The sequence below is a fragment of the Vicugna pacos genome, chromosome 1 (genome assembly GCF_048564905.1).
Source record: "Vicugna pacos chromosome 1, VicPac4, whole genome shotgun sequence".
In the NCBI taxonomy this organism is placed as follows: domain Eukaryota; kingdom Metazoa; phylum Chordata; class Mammalia; order Artiodactyla; family Camelidae; genus Vicugna; species Vicugna pacos.
Window position 1 is genome coordinate 90,180,095 of NC_132987.1, and position 16,707 is coordinate 90,196,801.

Sequence of the window (16,707 nt, forward strand, 5' to 3'; positions counted from 1 at the left end):
TTCTGTTTCCTTTCCAAAATATAAAAGGGAAAAAAGAGAAACACATACTGATATAATCCAGGTTTCTAGGCAAATGTAAGTTCTGTTTTAAGTCCTTCAGAGATTATTTCCTGAAAATTCCACTATAAGTTAAAACTTTTAAGAACAATGTAAGTTCTGTGATGCAACAATGACCAAATATTAGTACAATATGAAGTTTATAATATCTTTCACATGTATTTCTTTATTTGTATTTCACAACAAATTAAAATATGTTGGATGGGAGTTGTTGTCTTCATTTCACATGGAAGGAATCCAGGTTTAGAGAAGCTTAGCAAATTACTCAAGATTATACCACATTAAGAGAAGCTCAAGGTACAAACTTGCAATTGGTAGGTGAATAAGTTCTAGAGAGTTAATGCACAGCGCAGTGACTATAGACAACAATGTTGTATTATAAACTCCAGCGTTGCTAAGAAAATAGAACTTAACTGTTCCTATCACAACAAAAAGAATAACTATGTGATATAATAGAAGTGTTAGCTAATGCTACAGAGGTAGTCATTGCAATATATCAGAACATTGCACCTTAATCTTAATGTTACATGTCAATTATTTTTCAGCTAAAAAAATTCAAAACTTTGTTTTCTTAAACCCTATGCAGGACTCTAGTGGACTTTGTAACACTTCGTACTGTGTAGTTTGGAATAATTTGAAGTACTGTATCTTCCCAAAGCTTAAGTATATTTACTTTATATCAACATATATTAAAATAGAAATAAAGCTTTCCTGAAACTATTTCAAATGTTTCTTTGTTGGGGGCTGGTGAGGATAAAGCATCGTAAATTATTTTAAATACTATTCATATATTCACAGTTTCTAAAGCTGAAATGTAAATCCTTGCTTTGCTCCCAAAATTAAGATTCAAGAACTGTGAAAATATAAGAATACTCACTGTTGTTAGCACTGGGACCTAATTTCTGTGACAGTAGTTTGACAATCCCACTTATTCACCGAGAACAATATTTCAATCAATGGCAAGGTAAGTATTTTTGTCATTAAATTTTTATTTTTACAGAACTATGACTCTGGAAAGCTTAATTATTAATTTTGGAGTTTTTACAGAGTTTTCAAAGATTTAACTGCTACTCCCATGCTCATCCAAAATGTATCTTCAGTTTTGCTGATAGATGTTCAATGGAAAAGATACAGAGAATAAGACAAATGTAGTCCCTTGCTGAGGACATCAAAACATTTCATTCCTTGCCAAGTGATGCAGAATATATTTGCATGAATAAATGCCAAAATACTCTACCTTGAAATGACTTTGATTTGGTCCATGCTCTCATTTTTTTCCCATGAAACTTAGATTAGCAAATAAAATCTTTATTTCTTGAATTACTGCCATCTCTGGTACTTGTTTTTTATTAACTGTATGAACTTTTATCCAGTTACATTTAAATGTTTTGATTCACATCTCAATTTGGTTTATTTTAAAATTTACATAACAAAAGCACAGTTGGTGGTAACTAAAATATACTTAATTTGTGTTTTTAATACTTTTTCAGTATATTCACATGTAAAATAATGGTATTGTGTTTCAAAAAGGCTTAGGGATTACCTTCTTCCTCAATAAGTTTTATCTTAATTAATGCCTGTTAATTGCTTATTTATCAGATGATTTAAGTGTACAAAGATACAAATTCAATATTTGTTGGGTGTGGAAGAAATCACTGTCTTTTAAAAATAAAGATATTTCTAGTAATTAAATGATTAATTTGTATATGGAAATCATCAAAATGCAAATCAATACTTGAAATTGGTTACAAATATTAAACTATTTCATAATGTATAATCATGGAATGATTCTCATATCTTTAAATATTATTTTCAGTTATAATAAAGAACAAAATTTTAAATAAGAATTATAAGATAAACTTAGTAATTATGGAATTTACCAAAATTTGTGAATATAAATCAGTAGACAACATAATGTCTGATCTTGGAAGGTTATTATGACTCCAGATGCCAATGTGATGCAATGTCACTTAGAACTTTTGCTAAAACTCTGAGGTAACTATTCTGATATTAAGAGAAGAAATTAAGTATCGGCGAAATTGATACAATTCAAATAGAAGGCACCTAGTAACAGTTATAAGTTAAAATAAAACTGAGGTTATTTCTCTTGGAAGAGACATGTATGTTTGAATGTTATATATGTACAAGAACTTAAAAACAGAGTTGTTTCTCTGGTTTGGTCAAGATCCCAAAAGCATTATTGCTACCAGTTAGTATGTTGGCTTATGTAATCTCATGACAGCAAGGGGAGCAAAGTCTTAGATCTAGACATACAGGATCCAGGCGTCCAGAGTGGACTCTGCCTGCTTCCCTCTGCATATCAGCCTCTGTACTTGTTGAATTCAGTGGTGATGGAAGAGTCTCATGGTGACCTTTGGACTGTGAGGCTGCCTTTGCTGCTCTGGAGCCAGCTAATGGGCGCAGCCATTGCCTTTGATCTTGAGACCCCTGCCCTTGTCAATCTTGAGGGATTTATGGACCCCCCTATAGAGCACGTGTTGGAGGGATACCTCAGTCAGGGTCATCTATCTAGGTCAGCACTTGTCATTAAAGTGTAATGCGAGCAATAATTATGAACTAATATGCTATTTAAAATTTTCTAGTAACCACATTAAGAAAAACTAAAAGAAACAGGTAAAGTTAATTTAAATAATATATTTTCTTTTTCCAATATGTCCAAAATATTATCATGTTAACATTAATCAATATAAAAGATTAATAATGAGATATTTTGCTTTATATTTTCTTAGTAAGTGTTCAAAACACAGTATGTATTTTACAATTATAGCCCCGGTTAATCTAGCCTCATTGTAGGAGTTCCATAGCCACATGTGGTTAGTGACTAACATCCTGGGCGGTGCGGCTTTAGACACCTCTCCCAGCGAGGCAGCAATATCGCTCCTCTACTGTGACGGAGACCCTGTGCCTTATTCAGTGGGACACTGGGCCACTATCCCCAGTGATTCGAATTTCTTTATAACTATTTAATGCTTTGATAAGAGGCCCATTCCACCCACCCACCCCCAGCCCCATCAACATATTTGGGATCTAATCCTGGTAAGCAGAGGTAGGAAACAAGGACTTCCTCATTCCACCTCTTCCTTTACCTGAGTCTCCATCTCCACCAACATAGAAGTCTCTTTATTTCCCTCCAAGTTGCATGGAGGCTCCTTTATGTTGCATTCTGGTTTCTTTCCACCAGCATAGTTTCTGGTGTACCTTCAAGGCAGAAGCCCTGGGTTTTTACTCGCTTATATGATGGTAAGGATTTTAGAAGACACATTTCTCTCTCAAAAACATCTGGCTATTAAGACTATGGTTTCCCTAGGGATTCAAAACCTATTATGATAATCCTACTTTCTCTTTGCATCTCTGATTTAACAATCTTAATCCTTTCTGAGGTAAAACACATACATCTGGACAGTGCTGTGCTGATAGTTAACAACTGACTTTTTTTTTTGGCAAGGTGTTGATTTGTAGTGATTGCCCTATTTCTGTTGTCTAAAAACCATGCTATTCCACTGAGCTGACATGAGATCATTATTAAAACCAGAGAAGAAAAGAGATAATAAATATCATAAATATTTTTACCATACAGATGCAATAGTAGTAAGTAACTTCAAGAACATAAATGTTAATAATATGTAATAAAATAATTGAGGAATGAGTCTTGAGTACTTGTTACCTTCTTTTTAAATGTAATTTACTTAGATGTAGATTTATAGAATTAAACTTTGAACAACCAACAGTTTACCAGACTCCTGAAAATTTAATCATTAGCTCCTGTTAGCCGGTACAAGTCAGATCCAGCATACCACTTGCTCTGAATTACTAACGGGAAAAGATATATAAAGAAACATCAATGCTGCAATGAACATGGGAACACAAATATCTCTTAGAAATACTGATTTCAATTATTTTGAATATATACCCAGAACTGGAACTGCTAGATCTTATGGTAGTTTTATTTTTAATTTTTTCAGGAACCTCCATACTATTTTCCATAGAGGTTGCACCATTTTACATTCCCACCAACAGTGTATAAGAGTTCCAACTTCTCCACATTCTCACCAACACTTGTTATCTTCTGTTTGTTTTTTTGTTTTTGTTTTTGATAATAGCTATCCTAACAGGTGTGAGGCAATATCTTATTGTAGTAATAATTTGTATTTTCCTGATAAGTAGTGATGTTGTGCACCTTTTTGTATAACTGTTGACCATTTGTATGTCTTCTTTGGAGAAATGTCTGTCCAAGTCCTTTGCCCATTTTAAAAATCAGGCTTTTTTTTTTGCCATTGAGTTGTGGGAGTTCCTTGTATAATTTTTTATCAAATATATGGTTTACATATATTCTCTACCATTCTGTGCATTGCCTTTTCATTCTGTTGATTGTTTCCTTTGCTCTGCAGCAGCTCTTTAGTTTGATATAGTCTCATTTGTCTATTTTCATTTTATGTCAGTGCCCTTGGTGTCATATGTAAGCAATCATTGCCAAGAATGAGATCAAGAAGCTTTTCCCCTATATTATCTTCTAGGAGTTTTACAGTTTCAAGTATTTCCTTTAAGCCTTTAATCCATTTTGTGTTGATTTTCCCACTGAATATTCTTGGCCCTGTTTTAAAGATCAGTTGACCATGTATACATAGGTTTATTTCTGAACTTTCTATTCTATTTCATTGTTCTGTATATCTGTCCTATGTTAGTACCATAACTTTTAAACTCCTGTAGCTCTAATATATTTTGAAATCAGGAAATGTGATGCCTCCAGCTTTCTTCTTATTTCTCAAAATAACTTTGGCTATTCTGGGTCTTTTGTGATTCCATATGAATTTTTGGATTGCTTTTTAATATTTCTGTAAAAAATTCCATTGGAATTTTGATCATTTTGGGTAGTGTGGACACTTTAACAGTATTAAGTCTTCCAATCCATGAATGTGGGATGCCTTTCCATTTATGTGTTTCTCTTTTACTTTCTTTCATCAGAATTTTGTAGTTTTCAGCGTACAAATATCAAGCTGAACACAAGTGAGGAAAGTGGACACCTTTGTCTTGTTCCTGGAACATGTGATTTTCATTCTTCATTATATTATTGTAATGTGTCACATTTATTGATTTATGTGTATTGAGCCATCCTTGAATCCCAGGGATAAATCTCACTTAGTCGTGCTCTTAGCCTGTGACCATAGCTTGGCACTGAATTAGATAAGACAACTTGTTAAAATACTCCTTGGAGTTAAAATTTATTCTGGCTCTAATGTACATGAGGCCTATAGACAATGTGAAAAAAATCTCATGTCTTCTGGAAGCAACAGTCTGGCAAAAAACATCATTGGAGTCCATCAGTTTATGATTTCAAGTTGGATCTTGCAGTGTATTATTTAGAGGATTTAACAGAACTGAGTCTCAGGTTTATCCCTGTAAAACGAATATAAGTAGTTCCTGAGTGGTGGTTACAATAGTACAATAAATTTACTCATGAAAAATGAGAAATGCTATTATTGCACAGTTGATAAAAATCCCTATTTTTCACTTGTGAAAAACTGTCACAGAAAGAACAAAAATGAACACAGTGAAACTCACATTGTACAGGACTCATAGGCAATACATTTACCAAATAATAAAGAAAATGGTATTTGTCCCATAGAATATAATTATGCACTTTAATTTTTTTTAACTTGGTGAAAAAAATTATTTTTTAAATGTGCTTTTGAATTTAGTTTGCTAGTATTTTGTTGAACATTTTTACATCTATACTCATTAGGAATATTGGTCTGTAATTTCCTTTGTCTGGCTTTGATTTGAGTATAATGCTGGCCTCATAAAATGAGTTGGAAGTGTTCCCTCCTCTTCAATTTTTTAGAAGAATTTGAAAACAATTTGGCATTAATTCTTTTCATGTTCAGTAGAATTCAGTAGTGAAGCCATCTATCTGGTGCTGGGCTTTTATTTGTTGGAAAGTTCTGATTACTGATTCAATCCCATTACTAGTAATTGGTCTGTTCTTATTTTCTATTTCTTCATGATTCAGTTTTGGTAGGTTGCATGTATCTAAGAATTTTTCCATTTCCTCTAGGTTAACCAACATTTTAGCACATAAAGATACAGAAACAACCCAAACATCCATTGACAGATAAATAGATAAAGAAAATGTGACATATACATATAATGGAATATTATTTAGCCTTCAAAAAGGAAATCATGAGATACGTGAAAATGTGGATGAACGTGGATGACATTATGCTAAGTGAAATTAACCAGTTACAGAAAGACAAATACTTATTCCATTTATATGAGCATTTACATAGTCAAATTCAGAAGCAGAGAATACAATTGTGGTTGCCATGGGCCAGGGTTGGGTGGGGGGTAGGGAATTGTTCTTTAATGAACATGAAGTTTCAGTTATGCTAGATAAATAAGTTCTAGAGATCTATACAACATAATGCCTATAGTTAACAATATGGTATATGTATTTCAAAATATAAGTGGACAGATCTTAACATTCAATGTCTTTGCCACAAAAACAAAACAAAACAAAAAGGAGAACAAGAGAACTTTGGAAGATGTTGGATGTGTCCATTATCTTGATTGTGGTGATGCATTATGGATGTTGGCATATGTCTGAACTCATCAAATTATACACGTTAGGTATGTACAATTCTTTGCATAGGCAAAGATACCTTAATCAAGCAGTTAAAAATCATGAATGAGAAAACACATTAATATATTTCAAAAAATTTAATTCCCATAACACAAGCACTGAAGTGATAAGATACGTTGTTAAAATATTCATTTTAGTTAAAATTTACTCTATCTCTAGTGTAGATGAGGCCTAGAGAAAGCATGAAGGACCTCATGTCTTCTGGAAGCAACAATCTGGCAAAAACATTGGAGTCCATCAGTTCGTGATCTCAGGTTAGGTCTTAAAATTCATTATTTAGATGATTTAACAGAGCTGAGTCTCAGGTTTCTCTCTGCAAAGTGCATATAAATATTTCATGAACAGTGGCTATAAAGACACAACAAAGTTAATCATGAAAAATGAAGGGTGCTTTTATTGTGAAGTTGATGAAAATCTCTATTTTTCACTTGAGCAAAAGTGTCACAGAAAGCACTAATATGAACACAGTGAAACTCACATTTTACAGAACTCACAGTAAATAAAGCTTGGGTATCCCCCAATGACTACAAGGCAGTCTTTTGCTAATCCCCCTCTACGAAGCCCTGTAAAATGAGGAATTGATTCTTCTGCTGTATCTTTATTTAACTTCACAAAAGTGGGGTACAACCTGGTGTAAATCTCATGTTCCTAAAGGGTGCCTGTCCCAAGATGTTGTGATGATGATAGATTGATTAATCAACATCCAATTTGACTGTCCATTAAAGTGTTCTCCATAATATATATCAGGCAATACATCTACCAAATAATAAGCAATATGGTGTTTGCCCCACAGAATAGAACTGTACACATCAAAAAATTATTTACCTTGGTAAAAAAATTCTTAATTGCAAATTTGATAAGATTTTTCTTTAGTTTAATAGTTCTGAAACAAGAAATATTAAAAATGCCTGAGGGAAGATTCTCTAATAGACATTTTAAAATTGTGGCCAATGTCTCTTCTTTCTTTTCCCTTCAGAGTAGAAACTCTGGTTTGTGTCTAAGGTTGTGAACACCCAGTTTAAAGACAACATTTCTCAGTCCCCCTTTGCCTCCCGAGCAGATCATGGGACTAATTTCTGGTAGAATTGAAGAAGTTTTACATGGCAGCTTTGGGGACCTTTTTTAAAAGGAAGTCACACATAACTGTGACAGCTTTGGCTTCCCTTCTTCTCTTTTACTTAGAGGACTCCAGAAACTATTGTCTGGAGTCATAAGAACAAAGGCCACTTTTTTAGGAATGGGGAAACTTGAACCAGAAGAAGCTTAACGCTTCAAGGGAACAGAGTTGACTTACACAATACTTGTGTTAGAATGTTACTTACTAAGACTGAAAGAGACTTGTGATTAAAGCACTGCTATGATTTAAATGGTCAGTTCTAGTTATTCCTTATTTTATGTAATGTAACAGGTGTTTAATATTAACTCTTGCTCTTATCTACTTTTATCTGTTTTAATCTTTATCTATGTTATGTTTATCTTGAACATTTCATTTCATTAAAGATTCTATGAACTTAGCTACAAAATAATTTTTTGCTGTTATATTGTAAGATATATTGAAATAGAGCTATAAATTTATTGATAATGTTACTTATGTTTATTTATTTAACAATCCAATAAGCCATTTCAGTATTCTTAAGGGAAATCTTTATTTTTGCTTTTTAAAGATATTGTATCTTCATATATATCACATATAGTGATTTCAATGATACACTGTTCCACTTGGGAATGGTTACTAATACTTAGCCCTATAATCTTCATTATGTACAAGAATTTCCTAAGGATGGCATGATTTCATTAAAGATGTTTATTACACTCTAGTCTCATGAAGAAGGAAACTTAGTAATTAACTCAAAGTTTATATTTCTAAATTTGTACTTATGAAATTCATACAAATAATTTAAAATTAAAATAAAGTTGAGGGCATTAAACAGATAACCACTTACATCAAGTCGAAAGAAAGAAATACAGACCCTTCTCATTTAGAGTATTAGCTCATCAATGTTAGATAACAACAAACAGCAGAGAAGATATTTTGGGAGGTGAGAATTCTGCCATTGAACCACCAATGCCCTAGAGAAGATATTTTGGAAATGTTATTCAGTCTCTGGCCTGATTAGGTAGCATATGTACATGGGGTTAAAGAGAGTCAAAGGAGAGCAACAAAGTGATATTAGTGGTTTGGTAAATGGGGCTTGAAGAAGTTAACATTTTTGAGTTGCTTTTTAAAAAAATTTTTTTGACGTTGACATTTTACAACTCCCATTGAGTGGGCGTGTAGAAAGGCATTTTTCCAGTGTACATTTTTTGACTACCTCTTGTGAAATTACCGAACTCTCTGTTGGGACGAAGTGGCAGCTCCATCTGCTAGCCTCCTCCAGAAAATAAAACCTGAGCGCACAGGACTGCGGTGTCTGAGCAGGGCTAATGGTGCTTGAGGATGACATCCAGAAGAAAGTTGTACGGAACATTTCTAAATATTATTCTCAAAGTTTCATGAGAAAGATGTCATCTTACAAATGTTTTTTATTGCTCTCAAGCAATATTTTTCTAAAAAAATCTTTCTCTTTCTCTTCTTAGTCAAAGAAATATGTTGTTGCGTGTTTTGGCTCTGTTTTGAATCTCGTGGAAAGTGTAGATTCCATACCCACAGAGAAAATATTAGCTACCTCAGTGCATTTATCGATATGTTGTAAATAAAACTGTATTGTTTCGAAGTGTTTATTATCTAATCTTGAAGCATACACTGTTTGTTATAATAAATATTTAGAGATGTATTCACTGTAGTTGATTTGTAAAAGAAATACTACATTAACCTAGTGTTGGTATTGAATGCCCTGTTGAGATTTGGATATATTTACCATTTAAGTTTAAATCACCAAATAAGAGACCTACAGGACTCAAACAGGACTGTTCAATTACTATTTTATAAGAAAGGAAGTGCTATTAGCAGTTACTTGAGTGAAAAGAGGTAGGTAGGGACTTTGATGAAGAGCTAAGAGGAGTGAAAAACACCTCAAAGGAATAAAATTTATTTTTGCTGTAAATATATTTCTTGATTTTACAGAAACATGAAAACTGGCAATTGCTAATGTCTATGAAAAGACACAGAAAATGGACATAACAGAAACGATGGTTGACATAGGGGTAGAATTCCAAGATTTTTCAAACTTAGGAGGAGGTTAAAATTTTGTAGCTAGAGAAAAAAACCTGATTATTAAAGTAACTGCATGTGTGGTGAAATACATTATAAAACTAAAGACTGTGTACTTAGACCTAGCTCCAATCTCTTCCATTAGTGAGAACACATTTAATTCTAATTCCTTCTCTATCTTTAGACTGTTCTCTGCACAGCCTGATCTTCCTCATTCCTGCTCTACAGCATTTTAGACCTACTGCATGGCCTCATTTTCACGTGTGGGCTAACTGAAGTTGATAAAATTGCAAGCATGGCTACCACTAGATAAATGTCTGGCTTCTGTGACTTCTGTTCTAGTACATTTTCTTCTTTCCTTTAAACACAAATGAAAAAGTGTTAATGAAGCATCCCAGAGGAAAGAGTAAGGAGGGAAAAGACTTATTTGTAAGGAGACAGTGAGGTGAAGCAGGAACAGGAAAGCTGGAAATAAGTCAGCTCAGTTCAACTAACACCTTCTGAATTCCCAGACTTGGAATGACATTGTTCTGAGCACTAGTACTCCAAAGATTTCTGCCCTCAAGGAGCTAGAAATCCATTGAAAAGGAGAAACATTCTTTTTAACAAATGTTAAATACAAGAAGGTAAGCATCATGAGAGTTGAAGGAATGAATAGATAAACAGAGCTGACACGCACAGCACGTGCTCACATTTCCTGTGAGCACACAAAGCTGACTCAGAAACCTTTGCCTGATAGGGAATGACACTTGGCTGAGTCTTAATGGAAGAGTACTAATTGATGAAGAGAACTGGGAAAGAATCAGGGAAAGGATATTTGAGGCAGAGGCAACAGAATAATCAGAGAGTATATCTGAGGCAAGGAATTCTGGAGTTGGGGAATGTAGTGAGGAGATATTGGCGTAGGCAAGATAAGACTGAGGACCAGAACTAGGATCTTCTTATTTTGGATAGAGAAGACACATTAGACTTGAGAAATGTTTTGGAAGTAAAAGTCTAAGGCCTTTGGAACTGATTGATGTGTACAGTATGAAACAGGCATCCAGAATGACTTGCTTGTCTTGCATTACAGTGTTGATGGTAGTGCCAGTATGTGAGCTGAGATTCAGGATGTATAATTCTCGTGGTTAACATGAGGTGAGCTCGTTGAACAGGAAGTATCTGGAGAACGTCCGGAAATATATCTTCCTCAGGCAGTTTTCTATGAAAATATGAAATCCAGATGCCAAATTAGAGTTACATGCATAGATATGGACATTACTAGCATGCAGTCTCTTGGTTAAAATATGATAGTAAGCAGTATCACCCAGAAGATAAAGGTAGATTAACATAGAAAAATTCAATGGAGAAAAATTAGAGTCATAAAAATCAGTAATACCTAATGAGAGAGTGAAGAAAGAAGGTCACAAGGGAAACGATGAAGAAAAAGATTTGAGGAACTGGGAGAAGAATCAAGAAAATGGCATGTCACCGAAGAAAAGGGAGTAGTTTTCCAGAAGTCAGAAAAGATCAGTACTGTGACATGAACTAGTGAGATCACTGTAGGTGAAGACTGAGCAATGTCCAGTGGGTTTAAAGAGATGAAGGTCAAATGTGACAGTTGCCAGAGGAGTTCCAATGAATGACTGGAGTGTGTCAGGAATAAATTGGAAGGGAGGAGATTTAACATTACCTTTTCAAGACTATTGGCTAAGACAGAGCACTGTATAAGGATGGGATGTCCTTTTACAAAGTATGCGTTCTGGCAGGAGACTTGGCTAGAGCCCCTGAACTCAAGTTCGTAATAGTCACAACCATTTTCATTTTATGAACTAAATATTTCCATGTTAATGAACTATGTCCTTTCATTATTTTTTGATGAATTTCACTATGAAATAATTTGTAGATAACAGCAATCTTCCAAAAATTACATTAATATACTGTTTTTGCCATCTTTAGAATCAGCTCATCTGTAATAATTTAAATGGCACAGAGCATAACTTTGGATAGCCACTTAAATTTGTGGCTGTCTACTTTTATTTTAGCATGCTAACTGTCTAAGAATAGCATGATTTCAGTAATGATGTTTACTGTGCTGTAGATGCACAAAGTGTAAGGATTAAGGATGTAACAATTCACTCATGATGTGTATTTTCTGAGTTACCCTTCTAAAAAACATGCAAGTCATATTATAAAAGTGTATCTTAAGTTGATATTGAAGAAAATAAAGGCACCATTAGTTACGTAAATACCAAAGCAAACAATACAATAATTTTATTCATATTACCTAATCAATTTTGGAATGCAAGCCAGCGAGAGATAAACTGCACAGAAGACATCTTAGAAATTATACAATAATGCCTTCCCTTGTGTAAATAACATTTATAAGAGTAGATAGAAAATTTGCAAGAGGAGAGCAGAAATTGTTCTTAGGGATTTGGTTAAAGAGGTTTGAAGAAATAAACATCTTTCTGAGTTGCCTTCCTATGTTTTTGTCATTTGATAGCCTCCATTGCACATAGAAAACACCTTTCCAGTCTATATTTTCTGGCTGTTACTTGTGAATTTAACCAAATTGCTCATAAAAATCTTCAGTTTTCCCAGGGCCTTTCAAGCTGTAGGAAAACAGCCAAGTCCTTTAATTTGGTTCATGTTTACTTAGATATTCTTTAAGGTTATTAAAGGTATTTTACAAAACAACCTCACTGTCTTAAAAATGCAGCTATGGGGTGATAACCATTTTGAAGGCTCTCCAGTATCTGGTTAACCTCTGCTTCTATGCACGGGAAAGATGGCACTGTCAAGCCCCCTAGCAGGTGGACAAGGCCTTCTGACTAATTCTGGGCTGATGAGTACGGGCTGATTCTGTCACTTCTTGGCTGGGACAGTGAAGAACTCATGAGCAGTTTTCCTTGGTCTTTCCCTGCAGTGTGTGCAGTGTAGTTGTTAAGGAGACAAATTAAGATGATGGGTCCAAAAGGTAGAAAGACACGAGATCAATGTTGGTGAATGGGAACTGCTGTCTTGAAGTTGTCTAGAACCGTGGCTCACTTTATGTGAATAAGAAATAAACAGATGTGTTGAGCCACTGGGTTTTGGCAATTATTTGTCATTGAGCACAACCTACGCTATCTTGACCATGTATCATTCAGAGTGTCCTTTGGATCTAAAGCAAAACCTATCACATAACTACCTTTTTCCTTAGGTGAGTGTCTCTAAAGCAGAGTTTAAAAAAAAAAAAAAAGAAAGGAGATAATGGAGAAAGTCAGTGGAGTGGAGTCAACCAAGATGTTCGTAAAGTCCCCAAAACCACTTAATGGACTGCAAATATCCATCATGATTTTATAGTTAGAGTAAACTTAAATCTATTTCTCCTCCTAGCCCTCTCCAGCTCAGTGAAGGAATAACATAATGTAGTCATTAGATACAATTCCTTAACTCTGGTCTAATGAGGTAGCTGCCTGACATTTCAGCTCTCTCACTGTATTCTTTTGATCACTTGTACATTGTCAACAATAACAACTAAAAAGTATAACTCACTGTATTTTTTTCTACTTGCAAATTTTTGCTATGTGATTTTCACTGTAAATAAAGTTATTTATCATTTATATATCCTTCCTCTTCCTACATCCTGCCCTGAATGCTGCATCCAGGTATTCTACCAAGTATTCCAATTTTCCCATTATGCCCCTTCAGTTGCTTGTAATTACAGAATGAAATGAGGAAAAGTACTGTCTTTAGACATCAAATGATTCTACCACCTATGACGTAAACACTAACCACCCTTCCCTGGAGGTTCACGGTAATCTCAGACTGTAAGACTTTTTTTGAGTAGGTGGTCCTGAGATATACTGTGCACGTGTGTATGCCCCCACACACATGCTTCCACATATGGTTAGCCCTGGGTATGACAGTGAGTGGAAAGAGAAAAGATTTTCTGTAAGGGTTTAGGCAATCCAACAATCCAGAATTCTATGTCATTAAAGAGTGAAGTTACATTTTATAAAGGTACTGACAAGTACTAACAAAATGGGATGAGAAACATGTATACAAATCAAAAAGCTGTCTGGCAGTCCTGTTGTAATATGGTCTGTGTCCACTTGAAGGGTTTGGAGTAATGAAACAACACTGGCTGGTTAGACAGCTGACGTATTCTCCTATAGAAAGCATTTCCTTAAAGAGTGGATTAAGCTAACGTGACTCTTTAGGATAATTAATTTTACCTATTTTTTTTTTTTTGGTTATTGTAACTAACCAGAATGTCATTCTAGTTCCAAAAAGTATACCTGGGCATATTGGTATCGTCTCTGTGTTAACTCAGGTAGCACAACACTCCTGACGATTCCAGGAATTTTTGGCATGACACTCTTGGCTCTCACGACTGCAGTTCAGCCCAGCAATCTGTTCGCTCTTCCAGTACTGCTGCTTTTCTTTGAGTCTGTTATTCCAGACCCTATTAGTGGGTCCTCGGGATGTTGTCTGCATGCCGACCATCATAAAGATGCTTAGTGTTTGATGTGTTGTCTGTGACATCCCCACTTATATTCAGATGGTGTTTCCTGATGTCCTGGGCCCCACTTGCTGTACATTGTTCTGCATGCATCCATTTGTGGGTATTATGGCAAACATTCCTTCACACAGGGAAAGAGTTGTAGATGTGCCAAGTCCCATCATCCTCTCCTTGTTTTATGAAGCATGTTGGGACCAGATGGTATTCTAAATAGAGATTTTAAAAAGAGCCTTTCAGCACATTGTGTTTTAGGGGATATTTTTCCCTCTTCTGGTGAATAGGTGATTTCTTATGGGGTGGGGAATCAGCCCTTTGCTCTTTGTGTTGCTTCTTTTTCTAAACTTCTGAGACATTTTCACAAAGGGAAGCAAATGAAAATTGTACCTACACCAAACCTCAAAACATAATGAATAAAAAATTTTTATGTTCAAAATACTTTTATGTAATGCTGTCTTTTTTTCTTTTGATTACAACCCTTAAGATATGGTAGAAAAATTACCTCCACTTTAAGGTGAAAAATCTGAGAATCAGAAAGATTAAATTCCTTGACCGTTATCACAAAGAAGTCCATGATGGAGCTAATCTGATAATCCCAATTTCACTATTTTATTTCTTACTCTTTCCAGAGTATTTATTAATGGCTTCTTTGTCAAGATCCAAATTATCACTATTTGCCCAAAATAATACAGCAAAGAGGGAGAATATTTAAATTTTCTTCAATTTTATTTTTTCAAACGAAAACAAGATAGATGTAAGAATTTATAATTTATTAATGATGAGGAAATAATGAATGACCTGCCCATCAGTTCCCAATACTTGATGAAGATTAGGAAAGAAAAACAAAATGTGAAGAGTTCTATCACAACTATACATAGCTCGCACTATGCATCCCATGGAAAATACTTGTCTCCAACCATTTTTGTTCATTTGGTGGGTTCTCTTTTCAAAACAAGTATCAAATTAACTTCCTTAATCATTACATCATTTGATTACAATCTAATTGATGGACTTCCAGATATTGATTTTTTAAGATTTATTTTTATTAGAGTACAGTAAGTTACAGTGTGTCAATTTCTGGTGTACAGCATAATGTCCTAGTCATGCATATACATACATATATTTGTTTTCATATTCTTTTTTATTAAAAGTTATTACAAGATATTGACTGTAGTTCCCTGTGCTATACAGAAGGTTGTTTTTTGTTTTAATTTAGTTTTACATATAGTGGCTAACATTTGCAAATCTCAGACTCCCATACTTATCCCTTCCCACCTTCTTTCTCAGTAACCATAAGATTGTTTACTATGTGTGCAAGTCTGTTTTCATTTTGTAGATGAGTTCATAGTTTCCCTCCCCCCCTTTTTTCTTAGATTACATATATGAATGATATCACATGGTATTTTTCTTTCTTTTTCTGGCTTACCTCATTTAGAATGACGATCTCTAGGTCCATCCATAATGCTGCAAATGGCATTATTTTACTCTTTTTATGGCTGAGTTGTTTTCCATTGTATACATATACTAGATGTCTATTTTTAATCTATTTGGTAAATTTTGTTATTTCCCTCCCCTAGACTGTTTCATGCTACCAGTTTTATTTTTGTTCTCTGTGTAAGGAATCTGTATATCTTCTCATGACCATAGATGTTAAAAAGGCTTATGCCAATACCTATGAGACCCACAAACTCTCTTTGCTTTCATTGGATTTAACTAAAATGATTACAATTTTTTTTTCCAGTTCACCCTCAGGAAGAATAAGCAAATTCTGTACTTAAAACCCTAAATATAATACAAAAATACAATAATGTATTTTTACAAACCCAACCTTAATTAACTGGGTGTAATAAAATATCATGGAAGGATAATAATTATACAATAGACATTAAAAATTCCACTTAATATTCACAAAAAGTAGCTAAGGAAATTGTTATAAGAGTAAGTGAAAATTTCTTCAAAAGTTCTAGGAATATTTTACATTTTTCTCAGTGAGTTTATATTGTCATCATATTCTGTTTAACATAAAATTCTGCTTTTTAACTGAATATTGAACATGTCTTGAAATTTTCTAATTTCAAGGAATATATAAAAAGTTATTTTAAGTGGAGAAAAAAAAGTACCTGAGAAGAGTTTCCTATTTTCAAATTTAAAATTGAGGATTCATTTTGAGGGATCCAAATTAGGCTATATCTAGGAATAATTATCTGGAATGCAAGTTTGCCTTAATTATTTTCCCACCTTTAAGTTTATTTTCTTCCTCATTTTAAAAGCCCTCCTAACTACAAATATCAGAACTGTCAATCTCTCTGATTCCCTCTAGGTGGCACACTACCAAGGACAAAGCCTAATAGGCAA